Source organism: Pantherophis guttatus, chromosome 4 (genome assembly GCF_059756535.1).
Source record: "Pantherophis guttatus breed Tessera chromosome 4, ASM5975653v1, whole genome shotgun sequence".
Lineage (NCBI taxonomy): Eukaryota > Metazoa > Chordata > Lepidosauria > Squamata > Colubridae > Pantherophis > Pantherophis guttatus.
Genome location: NC_142066.1, coordinates 95,479,368 through 95,504,778, shown reverse-complemented (window position 1 = coordinate 95,504,778; position 25,411 = coordinate 95,479,368). Strand labels below are relative to the sequence as shown.

The 25,411-nt window shown below is 39.4% G+C and overlaps 1 protein-coding gene and 1 long non-coding RNA gene across 3 annotated transcripts in view; one reads left to right on the top strand and one right to left on the bottom strand.

The window, feature by feature from the left end:
• Nucleotides 1-25,411, bottom strand: part of KIAA1143 (KIAA1143 ortholog) — a 191,175-nt gene that overhangs the window by 53,880 nt on the left and 111,884 nt on the right. Inside the window, exon 5 of one of the 2 annotated variants that reach the window (XM_087894187.1) lies at nucleotides 17,236-25,385. The exons of the other annotated variant lie outside the window; for it this stretch is intronic. The gene's annotated coding sequence lies outside the window, so the exon portion shown is untranslated. Of the gene's footprint in view, nucleotides 1-17,235; nucleotides 25,386-25,411 lie in introns of those variants that run through there. 2 annotated transcript variants of the gene reach the window in all.
• LOC132710245 (uncharacterized) lies at nucleotides 8,537-13,747 on the top strand. The gene is made up of 3 exons (XR_009620969.2): nucleotides 8,537-8,930; nucleotides 9,797-9,974; nucleotides 13,271-13,747. It is a non-coding gene; the product is annotated as an uncharacterized LOC132710245 (long non-coding RNA).

Sequence of the window (25,411 nt, the reverse complement as noted above, 5' to 3'; positions counted from 1 at the left end):
TAAAGACTGATTTCTGGATTTGGTGGATTTATTGTTCTGGCAGCTGATTAAATTTAAATTGGAAACTAAAAATGGCTTCAAAACAAATTAAGGCTATTGTCCCCAAAAGTGCTGGGACTTCGCCAGCTCAAACGTCCAGATTGCAATCTCTCTCTGTTCCAACAGAACCAACAATATTAACATTTGAAATGTTGCAGGAAGCCCTCAAAACACAAGCCTCTGTTACAGAAAAAAAAATTGCTTCAATGTTTCAGGAGCAAACTTGAGAGGTTGCTGAAGAGATAGCTCAAGTCAAAGAGACTATTCAAAAACGAAACCAAAAAATTAGAGAAGATATTATCATGGCAGTACAAGGATTGGCAGGACATATTGAAGCAATAGATGAAAAAGTGGAAGAAATTAAGCAGTCTAATGAGAACTTGGAAAATAAAATGGGGGAGGTCCAGGACAAGATGGAAAGAGCAGAGGCTGATGTGATAATAATACAATATAGAGACATGGAATTTGCTCTGAGAATAAGAGGCCTCAAGGAAAATAAGCAAGAGAATTTGAGAGAGATCTTTTCAGAAGCATTTGCACAGATAATGGGAGATCAAAAAGCAAATTTTGAATGGCAAATTGACAAAATTTCTCGTGTCAATTCATGGGTGGCCAGACAGATTTTATTTATTATTTATTTATTTATTAATCAAATTTCTATACCGCCCTACTCCCGAAGGACTCAGGGCGGTGAACAGCCAAGATAAAATACAGATAATACAAATATTAAAAAAATCCCTTAAAATTATTAAATATTTCAGCCGAAACACAGATTAAAACACCCAATTTATAAAATCACAAATTAAAAAATTTAAAAAATTTAAAAAATGGGAGTTAGGCCAGGCCAGCTTGCTGAAATAGAAAAGTTTTGAGAGCACGGCGAAACGTGCGCAGGTCCGGGATCTTCCGTATCTCTGGGGGGAGCTCGTTCCAGATGGTAGGTGCCCCCACAGAGAAGGCTCTCCCCTTGGGGGCCGCCAGTCGACACTGTTTGGCTGACGGCACCCTGAGGAGCCCCTCTCTATGGGAGCGTACTGGTCGGTGAGAGGCTATTGGTAGCAGAAGGTGGTCTCGTAGATACCCCGGTCCGATGCCATGGAGCGCTCTAAAGGTGGTAACCAAAACCTTGAAGTGCACCGGAAGACCACCGGGAGCCAGTGCAGCTCGCGCAGGAGGGGGGTCACATGGGAGCGCCACGTCGCTCCCATAACCACCCGCGCGGCCGCATTCTGGACCAGCTGGAGCCTCCGGGTGCTCCTCAAGGGGAGCCCCATGTAGAGAGCATTGCAGTAGTCCAAGCGGGAAGTAACAAGAGCATGAGTGACCGTATTTAACGAGTCCCGATCCAGAAAGGGACGCAACTGGCGAATCAGGCGGACCTGATAAAACATCTACCAAGAGACATTGTAGTTTATTTTACAACAAGGAGACTATGCAATGAAATCCTACAAGTCACTTTTAAAAATAAACTTCAAGTGCAGGGGCAGGAGGTTTTAACATTGAAAGAAATTCCCCCCAAAATGTTGAGAGCCAGAAAGGATTATGCCTTTCTGGTGGAAGAACTGAGAAACCGTCAGATACAGTATAGATGGGAAGTTCCAGCTGGTCTAGTGATGAATTATTCAAGAGAAAGATATCATCTCAATTCAGTGTGGAAGGCGAGAGATTTTTATACCAATGTATTAAAGGCTGGATGCCCACAGCCCCAGGAAGCTAGAAGGAAGACGGAAATAGAGGGGGTAAGAAAGGGAGAGAAAGAAGAATTGTTGGCACAGGCCCAAAAGGGTGATTTGATTATTCAAGAAGAATTAATACAATTTTTGACTACTGTTCAAGCTTTGGAGATAGAAGAACCTAAGGATCAAAGACAGACTCGAGCGGCAGCCAAGCGTCAAGAAGAATTAAGAGTGCAGCAACTTCAAATGATTCAAGATACTACAAAAACAGAAGCAGTGGGAGGAGCAAGGCCAAAAAGTAAAATCCATGGAGATTTCCAGCATATGCTCCAAATGCTTCAGGGGGTCAAGAAAGGGAACTAGATTTTTGACCTGGAATGTTAATGGCCTAAATTCACCACAAAAGAGGAGAAAAATATTTCATTATTTGAAACAGTTTAAAAATGATGTAATTTGTTTACAAGAGACTCGTATTAGAAGTAAAGATCAAAAGTACTTAATAAATGCAAGGTTAGGTATACATTTTGTTGCATCTGCTCCCGAGAAGAAGAATGGTATAGTTATATACCTAAAAAAAGACTTAATCGCCAAATTAATTGAAGCAAATGATCAAGGAAGTTTTATAGCAATTGAACTTTTAATAGAAGGAGAAAAAATACTTTTAATTGGAGTCTACGCACCAAACCAACAACAGGAAAAATTTTATAAGTTTTTATATTCCAAGTTACTACAATGGGATTATAAATCATGTATTTTATTGGGTGATTGGAATGGAGTTTTGGACACTAAAAAAGATAAGAAGGGGCTCTTGTAAAATATCTCAACGTGTGCCACATTGCCAAAATCGTTTTTTGAAATGATGGAGGATATGGAGCTGAGAGATATCTGTCGAGAGAGAAACCCCGAAGAAAAAGACTTTACCTTTTTTTCTGATAGACATCAATCTTTCTCCAGGATTGATTTTATATTAATTACAAATGATCTCTTTTCCAGGGTGAAGAAGACGAAGATTTGTCCAAGAGTTTTAACAGATCATAGTCCAGTTTGGATGGAATTAGAGTATGGAAGGGGATCTAAGAGGTCTTGGAGGTTAAATGAAAATCTGTTTAGATATGAGGAAAATGTAAAAGAATGTAAAAAATTTATGAAAGAATTCTTTATCATAAACATGCATAAGGGTACATCTATGGAAATGGTTTGGGATGCAAGTAAAGCATATATGAGAGGCATTTTGATATATTTGAATAATAAATATAGATGTAAACAGGGGGGGAAAAGGAAGGATTTAGAAGAGGAAATTAGAAAAAAAGAACAAGCTTTGATATTGAATCCAGCAGATAAAAAAATAAAAGAGGCAATTAATTTATTGCGAGGGCAATTTAATATGTTAATGGCAGATCAGGTTGCAACTAATTTGCAATATGCTAAACATAATATTTTTTGTAATGCTAATAAACCAGGGAGGTGGTTAGCATATTTGTTAAGGAAAAAACAAAAGTCACGGACTATAGAGAAAATAGAATATAAAGGTAAAGAGGTTTATCAGCAAAATATGATTAAAAAAGCATTTTTAGAATTTTATACGAGGTTGTATGCTAGTGATAAAATTCAAGGTACAGATATAGATAGATATTTATAGAAAGAGAATATTCTTACAATTACAAAAGAGCAAAGGGAGGGTTTAAATCAACCAATAACCACTGAGGAGATTATGTTTGCAATTAAGCAGTTGAAAGTGGGTAAAGCTCCTGGGACGGATGGCTTGACAGCTGCTTATTATAAACATTTGCAGTTAGAAATGGTGGGACCACTCAAAGAATTATTTACTAATATACAATCTGGAGGAGATGTACCCCCATCTTGGAGGACAGCTTATATTTCTCTGATTCCAAAGGAGGAGCAAGACCACACCCAGCCAAAAAATTATAGGCCCATATCACTCTTAAATACAGATTACAAGATTTTTGCTAAAATATTAGCAAATAGGTTAATGACAGTCATGCAACAAATGATTCATAATGATCAAACTGGTTTTATAAATGGTAGACAAATCAAGAGTAATGTAAGGCAAGCTGTTAACCTATTGGAGTATTTGGGGAAGAACAACCAAATCCCTGCGGTGCTGATATTTCTTGATGCGGAGAAAGCATTTGATCGATTGAATTGGCAACTTTTATTGAAAATAATAGAAAAGATGCAGTTTGGAGAACATTTCACAAAATCTATTAAGGCAATATATCAGAAACAAACAGCGCAAATAATAATTAATGGTAGTTTAACAGATACTTTTAATGTAGAAAAAGGAACAAGACAAGGATGCCCTTTGTCTCATTATCGTTTATCTTGACTTTGGAATTTTTGTTAAGTAAGATACGTGGGTCGGACAAAATAAGTGGAATTAAGATTAGGCAGTATGACTATAGATTACGAGCATTCGCAGACGACTTGGTTGTTACTTTAACCCAACCATTACAGTCGGTTGTAGGTCTAATGGATATAATTAATCAATATGGACAAGAATCTGGACTTAAAATAAATGCAGGGAAAATGAAGATAATAACTAAAAATATGATTATAAATCAAAAAGAAGAATTAGAAAGACTAACAGGATTTGAAATTATAAAAAAAGTTAAGTACTTAGGGGTCTATATTATGACATCAAATGTGAAATTATTTAAGTATAATTATGATCCGTTGTGGCAAAAAATACAGAGAGAGATGGAAAACTGGAAAAAATTACAATTATCCTTGTTAGGAAGAATAGCAACAGTAAAAATGAATGTTTTGCCTAAGTTTTTGTTTCTTTTTCAAATGATACCAATACTTAAAAAAGATGAGAATTTGAAGATATAGCAGAAGGGTATTAATAATTTTGTTTGGGCAGGGAAGAGACAGAGAATAAAACAAAACATAATGCTACGTGAAAAAGGAGGTCTCAAAATGCCTAACTTAAGACTGTATTATGAGGCAACTGTCCTATCAGCAATGAGTGATTGGATGAATTTAACAGAAGAAAGAATATTGAATATTGAGGGATATGATTTGGTTTACGGGTGGCATGCTTATTTATTATATGATAAGAAAGTGGACAAGACTTTTAAAAGTCATATATTAAGGAATGCTTTATTGCGTGTCTGGAAAAAGTATAAGTATAAACTAAATGAGAAGTTACCATTGTGGGCAATACCCAGACACGCGATAGAGAATATAAGTGTAGAGCAAAGGCAGGATGTGATTACATATAAAGAGCTTCTTAACAAGGAAAGAGGTAAACTACAATTAAAATCTTTGAATCAACTAAGAGAAGAAAGGACAATTCAAACATGGTTTCAATATGTACAGTTGCAAGCTAGATGGAGAGAAGATCAGAAAATTGGTTTTCTGCAAAATGAGGAGAATTTGGTAAAACAGATTAGAGATCAAAGTCAAGTGCACATAAAAAGGTTGTATAATGCGTTGGTAGAAATAGATTCAGAAACAGAGTTAGTTAAGGACTGTATGATAAAGTGGGCACAAAATATTGAAGAACCAATAATGATGGAAACATGGGAAAAATATAGATTAGAAATGTGAAGTTCACACAAGCCCAAAATTTAAGAGAGAATTTTTATAAAATGTTTTATAGATGGCATCTGGATCCTAAAAAGCTAGCTTGTATGTATCCAAGTGTGCAACCTAAGTGTTGGAGATGTGAATGTGATGATGCCATGTATTATCATATATGGTGGACATGCAAAAAAATTAAGGCATTTTGGATAAAAATATGGTGGATTATTCAAAATATTCTCAAAAAGAAGATAAAATTTACTCCACAGTTCTTTTTGTTAGGCATAATTACAGATTGTACTGTTATAGAGACTAAGTTGATTTTAAATTTAATAACAGCAGCCAGACTCTTGGTGGCACAGTACTGGAAGAAGGAAGACTTGCATACTATTGAAGGGAAAATTGGGGGAAAATTGTTGTAATGATTGTTAAAACTTTTTAAATTAAAAAAAATGCATATTATCCATATCCATATCTTAGGTAGTGCTTATTTTGTTAAAATACCCAGTCCAGTCTTTCTCTTCCTGCTTTAGAGTTAATTTTCCATTCGGTTCTCTCTCTGTTCTAGTGGATTTGTAATCTTTCACTCACCGCTTTCCTTTGAAGGGGGAAAAATAATTCCCTCCCTCTTTCTCTCTGGAGTCCTCCTTTCTTCTTAAAAGTACTTTTGGGGAATTTAATTTAGGAAATCCCAGATCCAATACAGTTTCCCTTTCCACTTCTCTCTGTGCTTTCTTCGTTCCAGCTGTCACAGCTCTGGTTCAGCCATTAATGGCCGTCTTCTTCTCCACCTGTCAGGAAAATTTCTCCAGATCAAGCAAAATGGACTGCCACCCACTTGTAATCTATGGAGAGCCCTTCCTATCTTCGTCACCCCTACAGGGTGACTTTGGCACAGAAGAGACTCTAGGCAGGCAGAAATCAGTTGGGCTCTGCGGAGCTCTGCTCACTACAACTAGTGGTGGGATTGAAATAATTTAACAACTGGTTCTGTGCCCTAATGACCAACTGGGTAGGTGTGGCTGGGTGGGAATGTGACTGGGTGGGCATGGCCAACTTGACGTCACTCACGTCGAGGGGTGCTTCTCTTTGCCTGGCCTCTCGTAACCGTGGGGATGCTGCAATGGTTGTAAGTGTGAGAAATGATCATAAGTCACTTTTTTCAGTGCCATTGTAACTTTGAATAGTCACTAAATGAACTGTTGTAAGTCAAGGATTACCTGTACAAAAATACAAAAAGCTTCTTTGCTTACAAAAAACTGCCCTAAATATCAATCATTAGATTAGAAATACCTGCAAGCTGGAGTTACAAATCAGGCAGGGTGCCAGAGCACCTTGAGGAATTAAAATACCGTATTTTTTGGAGTATAAAATGCACTCCCCCCCCAAAAGAGGCTGAAATTTGGGTGTGTCTTATACTCCGAATGTAGCTTTTTCGAAGCTTTTTTTCAGCCATAATGAGGCACTAGCGAATGAAGCGATCTTCTGTGCTTTGCCTGCTCCCTCTGACTCTCAGATGTCTTTAGAAGCCTTTTTTCAGCCCTAACGAGGCACTAGTGAGTGAAGCGATCTCCATGCTTTGCTTGCTCCCTCCAACTCTCAGCTGTGCTTTAGAAGCTTTTTTTTTATCCCCAAGCAGGGGATAAAAAGCGTGCTCACGCTCAAAACCAGCACATTAATGTGCTGAAGGCTATTGCTTAACGCATTGTAAGCCGCCCTGAGTCTCCGGAGAAGGGCGGCATATAAATCAAATTTTTAAAAAAAAACAAAAAAAAAAAAACCAGACTAAGGATGCTAGCCAGATGAATACCTGGTAGGCAGATTTTTTCTCCTATTTTCCTCCCCAAAAACTTAGCTGTGTCTTATACTCTGAAAAATATGGTAGTTATGGTAGATAACTATCAGCAGCTAACTCTTGCTCATAAAGTGAAATGACCTCTCTTTAGCAGAGAGATCATTTAAGTTCTCCAGAAAGTGGGTGGGTATATTTGGGCTACAAAATGTCAAGCTAAAGAAACAAATTAATAAGTTATATAGGGAATCCAGGTTCAAGTCTCTGCCCTCCCAAGTTTGTCAAGCACGGCTGGTCTCAGTCACCTCACAAGATATCCTAAGGAAATCATCCAGATTTAAGGAAAGATCACATGCCCCCCAGAAAGGCAGTAAAAAAATCAGTGCCAAGCTTACTCCTGCCTCTTGGAAGTATACCCCTCCCCAGATAGACAAAGAAACCATGAGGCAGGAAAAAATCCAAACACAATACAAATAATTAAATCAAAACAGTTTAAATCCTTTTAAAACTAAAACACAAGCTTTGTCTGGCTCATTGCCAAAGCTCACACCCCAGGCAAGCTCAAGTGTAAACACTTGAGATAAGCCTAACTACAAAGAAAGCAATTAGCGCTAGAATGTAACAAAAGAGCAAACACAGTAGCTGTTGCTTGGTAAATCAATTACCAGAACAAATAAACACAGGAACTAGCCAGATTTCTGATTTCTCAACCCTGCTTCTTTTCAGGAACAGAGATTAACTTTTTCCTTCCAAACAAAGCCGAATAGGGAAAATTATCCCATCAATAAACACAGGATTAAATGTCACTAAGCACAGAATTAAACTTCAGCAAAAACAGTTTTAGACAAAACTCAGAAAGGGTATGTAAACTCACGTTTGAATGTCTATCTTTCTAGCTAGCCAAGAAGCCTTGCTGAATGTCACTCATCTTGGTTCCTTGTCATTAAAAGCTTCTTTCTGGCAGCTCTGCTTCATTATTCAATTATTTCTTCAAAGTGCTGATCGTTGCATCCTGGCTGGAAGAACTCCAACTGGGGAGTATTTCCTCCCAACAGCAGTGTAAAAAGCTTAAAAAACTCTTCTCCTTTAAGAAAGTCAAGCCCCAGCAAAGTACCAACAAAGAAAAAAAAAAAACTCTGGAGAAGCTCAGGCGATTGTAAATCTAGATGTACTGCCAAGAATATAATAAGGGTTAATGGAGAGGCAGTTTCTGTCAGCAGGGCAATAAAGATTAGGCTAGAAACAACACCCGAGTGATTCCTTCCTGTCTTCCTTATAGGATTAGCCTTGTAAAGCTGAAAATAACAAAAGGAAATTTCTTCCAACAACCGGTTCTCCGAACTGCTTAGATAGTTAACAACAGGTTCTAGTGAATAGGTGCAAACCAGTAGAATCCCACCCCTGACTATAACCATCTCATTGTGACATCAGCACAGAAGTCCCGTGTCTCCTACTATTCTTATGGTTAACTAGAGAGGGCTGACACAAATCTGAATATAACAACCTCGCTGGAGTTGTTCTCTAGGCACAGTAAAGATTGTTGTTTTCTATCAGAAAGGTTCAAATAATTTGGGGGGAGATTAAAACCAAAAAATAGGTTATTCCAGAACTGAAGCACTTAAAATGCTCTGTTTCAAGGTTGTTTTCTTTATCACTTGCAAGTTGCAACTTGAAATGGCCATTTTTAAGGTTGAAACAAAAGAACATTATTTAAAATAACTCTCATACTTAGAAAATTCGAATTGGTTAGTTTACATTCCATCTATGCAGGTCAAGGGAGATATTTAAAACAAGCTATTAAAACACTTCTTAAAATCAGGCTTTGAAATTTGGAAATAACTGAGATTAGCCAATTAGGATTGGAGTGGAGAAAGAAGGTATTACTAGTTTTAAAATCTTGCCTAGACTTTTGCCTAATTGTTTTATAGTTGTGCACTCCCACGTTATTAATTAGAAACAAATAAACAGGTTGGCTTTTCAAATACTCTTTTTCTTCAGTCTTTTCAATTAGGTTTTTTTTCCATTTCATAAATAGTGATAGCAATAGCACTTATACCATTTCATAATGCTTTATAGCATTCTCTAAGTCAGGGGTGTCAAACTCAATTTTATTGAGGGCTGCATCAGGGCTGTATTTGACCTTGAGGGGTCTGGGTAGGTGTGGCCAGCTTGAGGTCACTTGTGTTGGGGCACCTGTGGTGGCTCAAGTGCTCTGCCAGCAAAAACGGGCTCCCAAGTTCCATTTTCAGCTGCAACGGCATCCTGCAACTCTTTGCCAGTGAAAAAGGAGCTCAGGAGGGCAGCCCAAGCTCTGTTTTTGCTGGCTGTGGCACCATGGGATGGTCCTTTGCTGTTTCCAGGGTGGCCCCATGGCCAGATCTAAACAGCCCATGGGCCAGATTCGTACCAGGGGAAGCGAGAGCCATTCAAGATGCAAACCTCCCTGGCACCAAGATCATCTGCCTGCTTCAAATACAGGAAGGAGGGGCAGTGTGCAGCTGAGTGTCATTCAAAAACTCCCACTTGAAAGTCAGAACAAGAGAAAGAAGAAGGAGAAGAAGGTTTGTTGTGAAAAGAGGGAAAAGAGAGGGTAGAAGAGCAACCCCAAATGTAATTAAAATGTCTTATTTTTATGCTTTTGTTAGAAAAAATATGTCTATGTATGATCAATTATGGATAAGAGAATGTATATTTACAATCTGTGTATAAGAAATAGAAATAAAAAACTTTTTTCAAAAAAAAGAGAAAGTCAGAATGCCTGTTCAGAGGAAAGCCCGCAAAAACAACCCCCTGAAGACACCGCACTGAGAAATGGAGAGGCCATGGAGTTTTGCCTCATCGCAAAATCAGGGGAAGGAATTCCAGCGTCACCAGGAGAGGAATCGGGCCCATCCGAGAGCGACCCTGAAGATGGCCCACTGGTAAGCGAACCAATTGAGCCATTCACCCTGCCCCTAAGACTATTTGTCTCCAGCTGGGGGAAAAAAGTGAAAATCTCAGCCCTCTTGGACTCAGGGTGCACCCGGTGCTTGATTAGCCCAACCCTGGTGGAAAATTGGGCATACACTTGCGGAAGCTAAAAAAACCGCACTGCATTCTGCCAGTTAGATGGGTCAGTCGCAGGGGGGGTGGAACTGGCCATTTCTGCTACAGAACCCCTGGACATAGCAATGGGGACTCATGATGAGAGACTCACTTTCATTGTGGCACCTGGAATGGAATGGCCACTGGTTGAGGAAGTGGAACCACAGAGTGAACTGGAAGCAGGGGACTCTAAGATTTCAATGGGGAGTGACTGCACCTGATGGCCAAAGGGAGGAACTGTGGGGAGTTCCAAACAAAGAAGCAATGATGGTGGAAAAGCTGCGCCAACCCAGGGCATCTCCACGGAGTACAAGGACCTAGCTGAGGTTTTCAGCAAAGAAGGCTCCAATGAGCTCCCCGCCCCACCCCACAGAATGTGCTATCGAGATCCGCCCAGGGATCAAACTACCAAAACCAAAAATGTATAGCATGTCCCCCACGGAACTTGAAGAGTTGAGAGCCTTCAAAGATAAAAACCTGGCCACGGGTTTAATTGAACTCACATGATCAAAAATCACCACCCCGGTGCTATTTGCACCTTTGTGTAGATTATAAAAATTTAAACACTGTGAGTGTGGAGAATGTGTACTCCATCCCCCTCATGAAAGACATGTTAGCCTACTTCTCCAAAGGATTTCCCCCCCAAAAAACTGGACTTAAGAGAGGCTTACTACCGAATCAGGATTAGGGAAGGGGACGAATGGAAAACAGCTTTTAACACTCCTTTGGGGTGTTACCAATTCAAAGTGCTCCCATTTGGATTACAAGGCATCCCTGCCATGTTTATGGAATTGATAAACGAGGTGCTCCATGAGTATAAAGGGGTTCTGGTGTACTTAGATGACATTTTAATATACACTGAGACAGAAGCAAAGTACTGAGACAAAAGCCAAGCACAAAAGCCAAACATTTGTCTGAGTGGTCCTAAACAAACTCTGCACTGAGAAACTTTATGCAAAACTTTCCCAATGTGAATTCCACAAAAATAGAATTGACTACCTGGGATATAGAATTTCCCAGGATGGCATGGAAATGGACCCAGGGAAAGTGCAAGCAGTGATCGACTGGGCTCCACCACCACCCCACACCTGCAAACAACTACAAAGCTTCCTGGGGTTTGCACATTTTTACTGGCAATTTGAAAAAATTGCACTCCCCATCACTAACCTACTGAAAGCAAAGAGGGAGACGGGACATAAACTGAAACCAAAGCAGCCCATAAACTGGACCATGGAATGCCAAGCAGCATTTGATAGACTGAAACAATTGTTCTCAGCTGAACCAGTCCTAAAACACCCAGATCCAGAACAGCCGTTCATCATACAGGCAGACACCTGTGACATAGCAGTCAGATCTGTCTTACTCCAAGAAAACGAACAAGGCCAACTGCAGCCCTGTGTATACACATCTAAAAAACTAACTGACACAAAATAGAGATGGGCTATCTGAGAGAAGGAGGCTTTTGCAGTATGGTGGGTTCTCCTTAGTTCGCTGGGCTCAATACTTCAAACGTTTCAATTTCAACCTAAAATACTTCCCTGGGGGAAAAATATTTTAGCAGACATGCTATCCAGAAAGCCTCAGTTGAATAGCGGGAAACCTGAGGTGATCAAACCCCTGCTCCCAGCCTCTCAACTGACAGCCAAAGTGATGACCAGGGCGCAAGCTAAACAAGAACCACTAACAGACAATGCTACCACTCAGGCATTTAAAAAAGCATTACAAATCGATAAATGATTCCTAGCCCATAAAAACACCTGTTTAATTAAAGATAACTTAGCTTGGGTGGGAGGAAAATTATACGTTCCAACTACTCAGAGAATTCCTCTCATGCAAACATGCCACGATTCCAAACTGGCTGGTCACTTTGGTTTCATGAAAACCCTACACCTTATCAAAAGGCAATTCTGGTGGCCATCTCTTAAGAAAGACATTGAAAGCTATGTAGCCAGTTGCCCTATCTGTGCAGCAGCGAAGCAGAGACAAGGAAAAAACCCCAGTTCTTTACAGACAGTAATCAAGCCTTCAGCATCCTGGAGAGAGATCTCTATGGATTTTATTGTAGAGTTACCTGAAAGTGGGGGGAACACTGTTATCTGGGTTGTAACAGACCTTTTCTCCAAGCAGACCCACTTCATTCCCTGCCAAAAAATCCCCACTGCTAAGGCACTTGCCAAACTGTTCCTGCAACATATGTATTGGCTACATGGGCCCCCACAAAGGATAATATCTGATCAGGGGGTCCAATTCACTTCAAAGTTTTGGAAGGCCATTTTGGACCTTCTCGGAACTGGCCAGGGCCTAAGTTATAGTCATCATCCTCAAAGTAACGGTTCGACAGACAGACTGAACTCAATTCTGGAACAATATTTAAGGTGCTTTATTAACTACCAGCAAGATAACTGGACTGACTTCCTGCCTTTTGCAGAAGTTGCCTATAATAACTCTGTGCACTTTAGCACTGGCTTCACCCTGTTTTGAATTGCCACTGGCCAGGACTTCATCCCAATGCCAGAACTACCAGTAGAAGAACCAACCATACCATCCCTTAAGGAGTGCATACAATTACAAAACACCTGGCCAGTAGTGAGACTAGCCCTGAAGGAGGCTAGAGTCACTTTTAAAGCTAAAGCTGACAAAAGAAGGACAGAACCAAACCCATTTAAAATAGGTGTTAAAGTTTACCTGTCCACAAAATTCCTACAATCCTTACAACCCTCAAAGAAATTGGGACCCAAATTCATAGGGTTTTTCCCAATCACTAGAATCATCAACCCAGTAACAGTAGAATTACCACTCCCCAAGACACTTAGACAGGTCCACTCAGTTTTTCACTGCAGCCTGTTGAAACCCGAAATTACATCCCCTTTAAGGCCCCCAGAAGACACTCCTCTGACCCCTATTATGGTCGAAGGGGAACAACACTTTGAAATTAAAGAGATCCTTGATTCCTGCACCCACTGGGGTTCAATTCAATACTTAGTCTCATGGAGACATTTACCTCCCTCACAAAATTAGTGGGTGGCTAAGAAACATGTTAGGGCCCCTGCATTGCTGACTAAGTTTCACTCAAAATATCCTAACCAACCAAACTAACTTTCTATGATGACCATCTTTCTGTTCTTTTTTACAGGTAATCCCCTCATTTTTTTGAAGGGGAGGCAGCACGTCAGATCCCTATCATGATACTGCCATTCAAGTGGGGAGGGAATTCTCCTGGATTCTTTTACTCGTTTATTGCTCTCATCCTGTTTCCTATGTATCCTGTAATTCCCTAGTTTATAACTTTTACCCTATTACCTATTCTGCTCTGTGCTTTGATTTACCTTGGGGAATGTATAAGGTGGGAGGGCCATCTGTTTTCTATCAGTTTGGAAGCCTTACAGAAGAAGCACATGTGAACAACTCCTTATCTCATTCTCAGGACAACCGTTTCCACAATATCTTCGCACCTGTGTATTGGCTCATTCAACATCAAACTAAGGGGAGGGGTTTCTAACCACTTTATCCTAATGGAATTGCCTGGGGGGGGAGGTGTGAGCTCAGACCCTGCTTTGCATTATCTTTCATTCACTTCCTTCCAATAAAAGTTTCTTTGTTAAATGCTAAAGTTTCAAGAGTCTATGCTTTCTTGAACAGGAAAGAGAGGCAGGACCTTACACTGCGTGAGGCAAAGCGCCCCTCAACATGAGTGATGTCGAGTTGGCCATGCCCACCCAGTCACATGCCTACCCAGCCACACCTACTCAGCCGGTCATTAGGGCAGAGTACCAGTTTATTTATTTATTTATTTATTTATTTATTTATTTATTTATTTATTTAATTTGTATACCGCCCTTCTCCAGCAGGACTCAGAGCGGTGAACAGCCAGAATAAAACAGAACATACAAAATTTAAAAACAGTTTAAAAATAATTAAATATTTTTGGCCACAATTTAAAACAACCCAATTAAAATCAATTCAATTTAACCGAAAACAGTGGGATCAAGCCAGCCCGCCTAGGTGAAATAAATAAGTTTTCAGGGCCCAACGAAAAGTCCGGAGGTCTGGTATTGTGCGTATCTCTGGGGGGAGGTTGTTCCAGAGGGCGGGCGCTGCCACAAAGAAGGCTCTCCCCCTGGGGGTTGCCAGCCGACATTGTCTGGTGGACGGCACCCTGAGGAGGCCCTCTCTGTGCGAGAGTACTGGCCAGTGGGAGGCTATTGGTGGCAGAAGGCGGTCTCGTAGATACCCCGGCCCTAAGCCATGGAGCGCTTTAAAGGTGGTCACCAACACCTTGAAGCGCACCCGGAAGACCACCGGGAGCCAGTGCAGCTCGCGCAGGAGAGGTGTCACATGGGAGCGCCCGGTCGTTCCCATAATCCCTCACGCGGCCGTATTCTGGACCAGCTGGAGCCTCCAGGTGCACCCCAGGGGGAGCCCCATGAAGAGAGCATTGCAGTAGTCCAGGCGGGAGGTGACGAGTGCCTGAGTGACCGTGTGTAGGGAGTCCCGATCCAGAAAGAGACGCAACTGGCATATCAGGTGAACCTGATAAAAAGCCCCCCTGGCCACGGCCGTCATATGCTCTTCTAAAGACAGCCGTGCATCCAGGAGTACGCCCAAGTTGCGAGCCCTCTCCGTGGGGGCCAGTGATTCGCCCCCAATAACCAGCGATGGCACCAGCTGGCTATATCGGGATGCCGGAAGCCACAGCCACTCGGTCTTGAACTCTCAAATAAGTTGTTAACTTATTTGAATCCAACCACTGATGTTATGCTATAGACAAACAGTATTATAACATTTAAAAGTAATGTTCCTATATCCTGCATTTGACAATGAAAAAGTTTAAAAAGTATAAAATCCAGGCAATAACTTCCTAATGAATACAAGTTGCCTAGTATTGAAAATAGATAAAAGTTGCCTAATATTATATAGCCATTTGATTTGGCAACATCTCAATATGATACCTTATATTTTATCAATTTTGCTCTCTGACCAATGTTAAGGGTAGACAAGGTTTCAGAAAAAAACCTGGATGAACATTTGCTATGATGCATGTTTTTGCTTTATCTCCAAGTGAATCCTGTTTAAAGACATGACTACTCCATAATAATTTTAAAAATAACATTTAATATACTATTTCCAATATTACTTTTATCTAAATAATGTTATTAACAATTATAAATGAAAGAAATTATAGCAATTACAAACTGCAAAAGATATAAAAATGATGAGTGTAAAAAAGAAAAAAAGGGAAAGAAAAAGTAACTTCCCACCTCATTCTAGCAAGTAAAAACAACTTATTGCCATCTCTAAATACAACATAATTTCTCTTCTCTGTATAGCCGATCAATTAAGTAAAAAAGAAGAAAAAAGAATCCAAAAGTTTTCTTGATCACTGTTAGCAAAAGTCCAGTAAAGGCAACCAGATATAACTGTTTTCATCTTTAGCCCTAATCAAATAGGCCAACCTTACTTTCCTTCTCTGAGTTTTTAAAAATATTCTTTAACCACTTGTTTAAAGTTTCGGGTAGGGTTGCCAGGTCTGCTTCCAAAAAATAGCGGACAAGCGGGGAGTGGTGGTGGTGGTGGTTAAGTAGTAAATTTTTTTAAAAAAAAATTACAATTAAATTATATATTTTCTTACAAACATTTTAACACATATTAAAATAATTACTTCAAAACTTTACTTACAATTCAAAACATCAAATATATTATAATAATATGTAAAATATTAAATTACATTTTACTTTGCTGTTGTGTGTATTTTTATTTGACTGTGCAGCTTTGATCAATTCTTTGTGTTTAAGGAATAATTCTTTAATTTCAGTATAACGTTGAGAAATATTAAAAAATATACAAAGTCCACTTCGAACTGATACAAGCAGTCGGTTATGTTCGTCAGTCCACAAATTTCCCATGAAAATTCGTTCAACGTTTGCATTTGATACCGGAATTGATGCATAATACCGGAACAGTTTCAGTAAACTCGGAGCTGGCTCTTTCTTGAAAAAGTATGTCCACTTATCAAGGGATGAATCACCCTGCAGATGAACATAAACTTCTTCTAAGGCAGAAATTTCATCGAAGAGAGTATTGGGTGGAAGTTCTTCTCGCCATGGTGATAATAACCAGATGTTCGTCATTTCTTCTAAAGTTGGAGGATTATTGCAATCAATTAGATTGAAACAATTTAGCGTCTCATATACTGAATCGGTGAAATTATACCACTTTTCTAGGTACGCAATGGCTCTTTGATACACGTTGATGGCTTCTTTCTTGAACTTTTGCACGGCATTCTCAGGCAAATGTTTTTTACGTAAGGCAAATAAAACTTTCATTCAAAAAAACTGCTCATCGTATTTTTTTTTTGCAAAGAATCACGCAGCTTACACATGATAATGTGAAGATCACATGCAAGAATTTTCTTGCTTTCCAGCTTCAGTAGGGTGTCTTGCATTATTGACATGAAGAAGTGCGTGAAATATAAATACGATTCTGAAATTGTTGGTTCATCGTCCTTTGTGAGTTCATTTTCCTGATCCAAAATAAAGTTCCAGATAACCTTATGGTACTCATCAGATCCAAGAGAAATAAAATACGATTTTAGAGGTATCCAGTTTAAAAGAAGTCTTTCGACCACTTTAACAAACTTAACCAACATGTTGGAACATGGCGCAAAACTTCATGGAATTCTGACTCGGAAAACTCAAAAAATGATTTCAACTCTTCTCGTTTCTTCACAGAATTCAAAAATTCAGCAAAAACCTTCAGCACTACATTTTCGATATCAAAAGATAACTGCTTTAATGCATTTTTTGCGCTGTTGTGTAAAATGTGATTATTGCAATGAGCAGCTACAATATTGTCATTTTCCAGCAATAATTTTTGGTAAACAGATTTGTTCACTCCATAATTGACCAATGCATTATCTGCTGAGTAAGCTGGAACATTATTTATTTCCAATTCGTTATCACTAAGAACTCGACACAGCTGATTTTTTATTGATGTAGAATCTTCGAAAGAATCCTCATAAAAGTCTAAAATTTTCACACACAGTCTGTGATACACAGGAAATGCCTGTACCCAGAAAATAATTGACAGAGAGTTGTGAGATAAGACAAGAATATAGTTTATTTAATTATTTCTTTGCAAAGGTCCCCCCCAAAGTGAGGGAGCAATTACCATCCTTTCTCGCCGTCTTTTATACAATTTTCAGGTTACATCTTACAGGATACAAGCATGTCCCTTGAGTACAATTTCAGACTTTATATAATACATGAACACATGATATTCCCATTATGGAAAGTCCCCATAATTCCAGTACATAAAAATACCCTACTTAAAAATATTGCTTACACGTGTATATCAGCATAACAAGTAATATCAGCATATACGCACTTCCCTTTCTTAACGAGGTCAAGCCGACCTGGACATCTCAAGAACACAACTTCCTCTAAAAACACAGGAACCACACATCCTGTTCTCACACTCCTTAAACTGTCAGCTAAATTATATACTCAGGTTATACAGAGTAAAATAAGGCCTTAACATGATTTTAAAATGGAGTAACTTAGGCTATATTGTTTTACAGGAATAACCCTAATTTCTTTATTTCTCACAATCCCTCCTTCTTCTCTTTATCAGTTTTATTCCTGGAAACTATGTATATCTTGCAACATTATAGAAACCTCTCTTCTTCCCAAGCCACCATGCGAGTCTTCAACTAATTTCTTTTGCTTCTTTATTTGGCAGCAACACTTCCAAACATTACAGCAAAGAGGTATACATTTAATACAAAGACAGGAAATAAGACATATAACTACAATCAATAATATGCCTACAAACAATTCCCTTAACCATGTAAAGCTAGGTAACCATGAAGTTAATATACCCCAAACTTCTTTGAAAGCTGTATTCTCAGTTACATATGTTAAATGTGTAGTAATATTGTGTAATGTTTTTATCTTAGATTCTATAAATTGAGACCTATCGGATACATTGAAACAACAAAGGCCGTGGAACTCCTCGCACCCATGACCCATTCTTAATAGCATATAATCTATAGCCACTCTATTTTGTAATAAGGATTGTCTTATTTCTCCCATCTCATCAGCTAATGCAGCAATAGCAGAAGATGTTTCATTTATACTCTTAGCTAAAGCACAAGCTAGGTGTCCAAGTTGATTCTGACTATATTGTGTAGACATCCATGGAAACATTCCCAAAAGTCCAGCCTGAACCTTATTCAGTACTACCACTTCATCATTACAATTAGCATCAAATTCCAATTGTGTAGCATCTCTTTTACCTCTATAAATCCCCTTATATGTTCCTTCTCCAACATGGTCATATGTTTCTATCGGAGTAATATGCCATTTAGTAGGATTCTTAGGAGCATATATAATCAAATGAGGTTCCCCTTCAGGCCTAGGAATTTCTCCATTTCCATGTCCCTCTACACTTTCAACACCTCCATGCGTAGTTACTTTAGTCATTACTTTTTTCTGAACACGGTCAGTATGATACAGACTTGCATTCATCATCTCATAATAAAACTCTGTTTTATAATTTATATCTTTAAAATGTGCAACAGCCATAACAGTAGTTAAACGGCCAATAGTACAAGGACCACCTACTGCATGTGCTGGAATATATGCATAAGCATATAACCCACAAAAGAGAAACCAACCTTTAGGCAAATATAGAACCTGATTTATAGCTTCCACTTCCTCCGTTTCTGAGCAGTGAAAAACCTTTTTATTAGGCACAGGAACATATATTACCTTCTCCGGTCGCTTCTCAGGATGTTTATATATTACACAATCATATGCTGGCAATATTGTCTTAACTTCAATCACCAGTTTCTTCTGATTTGTCCACTTAGTTGGCTTTTGTGGACTCCCAAATAATGTTATAATATGTGACAAATTAAGATTATTTGGCTCTATTACAATATTTGCTTCCTCAAACAAAAACTTTCCCGGTACTGGTACCCCCACAAAGCATGTAGCCATTATATCAGAGACAGTTGTCTCACCTCTGACACAAAAGGAAGTACTGTTTAAAGCTACCTTCATTAAATCCAGAAATATATTGCCTTCTCTCGTCCTCCGTTCAGCAATACTTCTGGCATGTCATAAAGGTGCTTTAAGATAACCAACAGCACATCTTCCCTTCCAAAAATAAGGCAATTTAGGCAAAGCCAAATTTCCACATAAAAACATTAACTTCGAAGGGGCCTTTATTTCAAAATATGGAAAATGTAATCCCTCCTCCAAAATACGGAACTTCTTATATGAAGGAGTATGATTACCATAAAGATCAGTACATTGATTATATAAAAACTCCATTCTTTCTGACAAATCAGTGTATTTAGTGGTAATGTCATATGTATTATTACAATTAGCATATCTGCCCAAGGGTATCCCATCAACAAAAGATGATCTTATACATATATCAGCTTCTTCAGCACCCTCTATCAAGGTCAGTGTCTCTATTAAAGAATATCGGTGCTCAAGTTCAGTATGGAAACATAACTGCTGCCATGTTATTGGATAATCTTGTAACACAGCCAACATCTCTTTTTCCATCCCTATCTGCACCTTCAATAAAATAAACAGAAACACCATATACCCCATCTTCCTAGTGGACTAATTCCCCTCTCCAATATAGCTTTCAAAAAGATAAAATATTATTATCTTACCACCAAGGTATCAAACTGTCGAGGTGAACTTTCATCCACTGGATACCAAAGCATAGATTTACACCAATCAATTATATCTTTTCTTAATACAATCAAAAATATAACAAAAATCAATATCACTCCTAACCAAATACAAAATTCTTCATAAAACTTTTCTTCCATCCGTTGGTCCTCAATCATCTAAGGGTTGTCTACGAAAGGTCAGTTTCAACGGATCCGTAGATTTTGCATCCACCGTCCATCCATATGGCGAAGACACCGGTCCTTTCACTCTTGAATAATGCACCCAACCTCGTTCCTTTGTCCTCACAGCCGATTCAGTAGTCAGCAAAACTTGGAACGGTCCTTCCCACACCGATTGCAACTTTTTCTCCTTAAGTGCTTTAATCAGGACCCAGTCTCCACTCTTATATTCATGGATTTGAAAATCAAGCGGTGGAGTTTGCGCCAATAATCCTTTAGACCTTAAAAAAGAAAAACACTGGGACAGTCCTTGTATATATTTTCTTAGAAAAACATCCTTCAATTCTATTCTGGGCATTCCAACTTTTCCTGTATACGGCAATCCAAACATCATCTCATATGGAGATATTCCTATATCCTTTCTCGGACTTGTTCTTATTCTCAATAGAGCTAAAGGCAAACATTTCGTCCAAGGTAGTTTCAATTCTAACATTAATTTTTTTAATGCAGATTTTATAGTCTGATTAGCTCTTTCCACTCTTCCAGAGGAACTAGCTAAATGACTCAAATGAAGCTGCCAATCAATTCCCAATTGATTCATTACTTGCTTTACCACCTGGGCCGTAAAATGTGTTCCTCTATCACTATCTATTGATTCAATTAACCCATAACGTGGTATCAATTGTTCCAATATAATTTTAACAGTCATCTGAGCATTTGCCCTAGCACAAGGAAAAGCTTCAACCCATCCTGTCAAATGATCCACTATAACCAACAAGTATTTAAGAGTTCCAACCGCTGGCATTTCAGTATAATCCACTTGGATTCTTTGAAAAGGCCAGACAGCCAACTCTCTACCTCCCATAAGTTGTTTCCTCATAATCTTTTTATTTACTCTTACACAATGTATACACTTTCGTAATATTTGCATAGCTATAGTATACATCCCCCTACACACATATGTACGTTTAACAAAATCTATAAGAGCTTGTGTTCCCCAATGAGTTCCCTCATGCACACGTTCAAGCACATTCCTCATCATTGCTTTATTCAAAACTTGCACCCCATCCTTAGTTATCCATTTTCCATTCACCTGACGCACACCCTCATTTATCATCTGTTGTTCTTCTTCAGTAGTAAATACAGGAGTCACGTCATCAGTCAAAGCTGGAATTAAAATCATAATAACTTCCTCCCCTAAAGCTGCTTCCTTAGCTGCTTCATCTGCCATCCTATTTCCCACTATCAATTTTGAAGTTCCTTTCTTATGAGCTTCAACATGTATAACAGCAAGCTTAGTAGGACCTTCAGCTGCCTTTAAAACAGCAATTATAAGATCAACTTGTTTAAGCTCCTTTCCTTTAGTGGAAATCAATCCCCTCTCCATCCAGATTTTTCCAAAAGTATTCAAAATACCATAAGCGTATTTTGAATCTGTATATATATTTCCCACTTCATTAGCCAACAAATGCAGAGCTTGCAATAAAGCAAAAACCTCACACGTTTGCGCCGACCATTCAGACGGTAACTTCCCCGCTTCTAGAATCTCTGAAGTGTCCCCATTTACAACAGCATACCCATTTATTCTCCTTCCGCCCTTAACTCGAGAAGAACCATCAATAAATAAGTTAATACCGCCCTCTAATGGACTATCCTCTAAATCTTCCCTAACCTTGGTCTGCAAATCAATTACTTCCACACAATTATGCTCTATAGAATCCCACTCCTGTCTCTCTCCTGACAAGAATTCTGCCGGATTCAAATTTCTATCTGTAGAAAGAACTAAATTCTCTTGAGACAATAAAATAACTTCATACTTCAAAAGTCTTGCATTTGTTAACCACCTATGCGCCTTCTGCATCAAGATAGTTCTAACCTGATGTGGACTACTCACAACTAATGCACCCCCAAATGTCAATTTTCTACTCTCCTCTACCAATAAGGCAGTTGCTGCCACCGCCTGCACACACAACGGCCATCCTCGTACTACAGGATCCATCAACTTTGACAAAAAAGCTATAGGTTTCTTCTTTCCCGCCCAGGTTTGAGCAAGCACCCCTTTTGCAATTCCATCTTCTACTGCCACAAACAGATGAAACGGTTTCTTCAAATCTGGTAAACTCAAAACCGGAGCCTGCATTAAGGATCTTTTCAATTCCTTCAATTTAGACTCATCATCATCTTTCCATATAACTGTCCAAGGTTCCTCCTCTATTAACTTATCATACAAAAACCGCACCTTATCCGTATAATCATCTATCCACAATCTACAATAGCCCACTAAACCAAGCAATTTCCTAACTTCCTTCTTAGTTTTCGGCAAAGGCTGAGTTATTATTCCTTCTACTCTCTCAGGATTTATCCGTTTACTTCCCTGACTTATCAAGTGACCTAAGTATTTAACTTCTAACTCCACATACTGAAGTTTCCTTTTTGACACCCGCAAGCCACTTCTCCCCAAAAAATTCAATAATGCATTTGTTCCCTTCTCTACCTCAACCTTTTTCTCTCCAGATAACAACAAATCATCTACATATTGTAACACCTGTAATCCAGAAGGAATACAAAATCCTTCCAACACTTGTTCCAACATCTGTCCAAACAAATTCGGACTTTCAGAAAATCCCTGTGGCAAAACACACCATCTATATTGCTGGTTCCTATGAGTATCTGGATCCGCCCATTCAAAAGCAAAAATATCTCTTGATTCCTCATCCAAAGGACATGTCCAAAACGCATCCTTTAAATCTATCACACTAAAATATTTATGGCTATGTGGTATCCTCCCCAACAACGTATAGGGATTTCCTACAATCGAATGTCTATTGGCAACCAATAAATTTATTTGGCGTAAATCCAAAACTATTCTAATAGATCCATCAGGCTTCCTAACAGGTAATATAGGTGAATTATACTGGGACATAGTAGGTTCAATCAATCCATCTGCTAACAACTTCTCAATCACTGGCTTTAACTCTCTCCTCAAATCTATAGGAATATTATACTGCTTCACCTTCACAGGAACTGTCCCTTCCTTCAAAGTCACTTTCAATGGGGGAATATCTAAAACTCCCCTATTACCTTCCTGTTCCCACACAATAGGGTCAATATTCCTCTCCTGTTCTTCCGTCAACACATTAACTATAGACTCATTACAAGAGAATTTTAACTCACAACCAAGAAGCGATAATGCATCTCTTCCAAGCAGATTAATGCCAGCTTCTGGTACAAATATAACATCTAAATAGATCCTTTGCTTTCCACAACCCAAAGTCATATTATTCAACAATGGCACTTCAAAAGGTATTCCTTGAACACCCCTTATTTTAATGGTTGCACCTGTTTGATGCACTCCATTAGGTATTTTACAAATAGAAGTTCTAGTTGCTCCCGTGTCTATCAAAAACACATATTCCTCTTCTTCTGGTCCCACTAACAATTTTATCAAGGGCTCTTGGTGGGATCCCTCTATCAAAAGCCCCTGACCCCACTAATCATCCTCTTCTCCCATAAGGGTATAGAGGCGCGGTTCCATCCTCTGGGACCTCCTCTTCTCTGGACAATTTCTAGCAAAATGCCCCTCCTTGCCACACGCAAAACATTTCCTACTTTCCTGGCCACTAATTCCAGGCCTCCTCAACTGTGGAAATCCTCTTCCTATTCCTGGACGCTGTTTCAATACAGTGGACGGATTCTTTCCAAAATTTCTTCCTCTCCCCACCACTTCCTTTCTATCTGCTGGCTTATTTGCAGCCTTCATTACTGACACCATCATCTGACTCTTTTGCCTAGTCTTTGTTTCATCTCTATTCACATACACTTTTTGAGCCTCCTTCAACAGGGCGGTAATATCAGACCCAGCCCAGTCATCAATTTTCTGTATTTTCTTCTTGATGTCTGGCCATGCCTTTGTCACAAACTGCATTTTCATTAAGGACTCATAAGCTGGCGTTTCAGGAGAAAGACCAGAATACTTATTTAAATTGTCCTTAATACGTTCTAGAAACACTGAGGGTGTTTCATCTCGCAGCTGTTCCACCTCAAAAGCTTTAGTCAAATTCTTTCCTTGAGGTACAGCTGTCTTAACTCCCTGAAGTATAATCCTCTTCAGGTCCTCCATTTGCCCCCGGTCAGCTGCATTGTTATTATTCCAACCAGGGTCTGCTAATGGAAACTTTGTCTCTGCAGCCACGGGTTGAGCGGCCCCGACCTGGGTCTTATCCCAATAGGCCATAGCCGCCTTCCGTATTTGTGACCTCTCCTCAGGGGAGAACAGGTAACCCAATATATGCTGTAACTCAGCATACGTATACAAATTGGGCCCCAAGAACAGATCCAATGATTCTGACAACTTAATTGGATCCGCTTGTAGAGACGGCATATTACTCTTGTAATTTCTCAAATCTGAAGACGTTAAAGGCACATTTACAAACGTTGTCACTGGGAGGCCTGCACCAGTTAAACCATTTGGCATCTCCCTCAAGGGCAACATTTTCTTAGTTTGTAGACGTGTCTTACGAGGGGAAGGAGGTCTTACCGGTGTTGGCACTTCTTCCGACTCCCTCTTTATCTGTTGGTATTGCCGAACTGTTGAAGGTACTCCCCCACTGCTCCTAGCAGCAGCTGCCCCAGCTAAGCCAACTACTGCCCCAGCAGCATTCGGGTTATATGGAGGAGGTAAAGGTGGGCATGTAGCATAAGCCAAAGGATCCCACCTTGTCTCTTCCTCCTCTTCCCCATACAACACTCTAGAATCCCTGGGTGGAAAGGGATCAAACCACTGAACATGAAACCACGGTTCAACATATGGCAACTGAGAAATTAGTTTCTTGCCTTCCAATACCTTCTTCAAGGCATTGATCCAATACGGGTCAGACTCCCCAAACTTACTCCACCTGTAATTAGGCTTTATCAAGATAAACTTCGGCCACACTCTTGTACAGTAATTAATCATAGCCACCTTATCCAACTGTTTAGTATAAACCTTCAACCAATCCTCTGTCCACTGAGTTAACAACTCCCCTAAAGGTGATATTGGAGGAATAGAGGGTATTTCATTGTTAGTATTTTCACTACGTTTACTCCAAGAAAGCCCCATACTGTCACACTCATACACACACTAAGCACACCTAATAAAACCCCAGAGAGAAAAAGTATACTCACTCCCAGTGCAGTCCCCCGGAACGTTCCTCCTGTCTCCTGTCCTGATCTCCAAGTCTCCGTCCCAGGGTTGATTAGAGAAGCTGCTCCCGTCCGGCAAGAAAACAAACCTTAACACCAAAACAGTGTTTAGCGCGCTTTTTTAGATTTATTTGCTTACCAGACGAAAGGTTCTCAAGTCCCTGTTCGGGCGCCAATTGTGATACACAGGAAATGCCTGTACCCAGAAAATAATTGACAGAG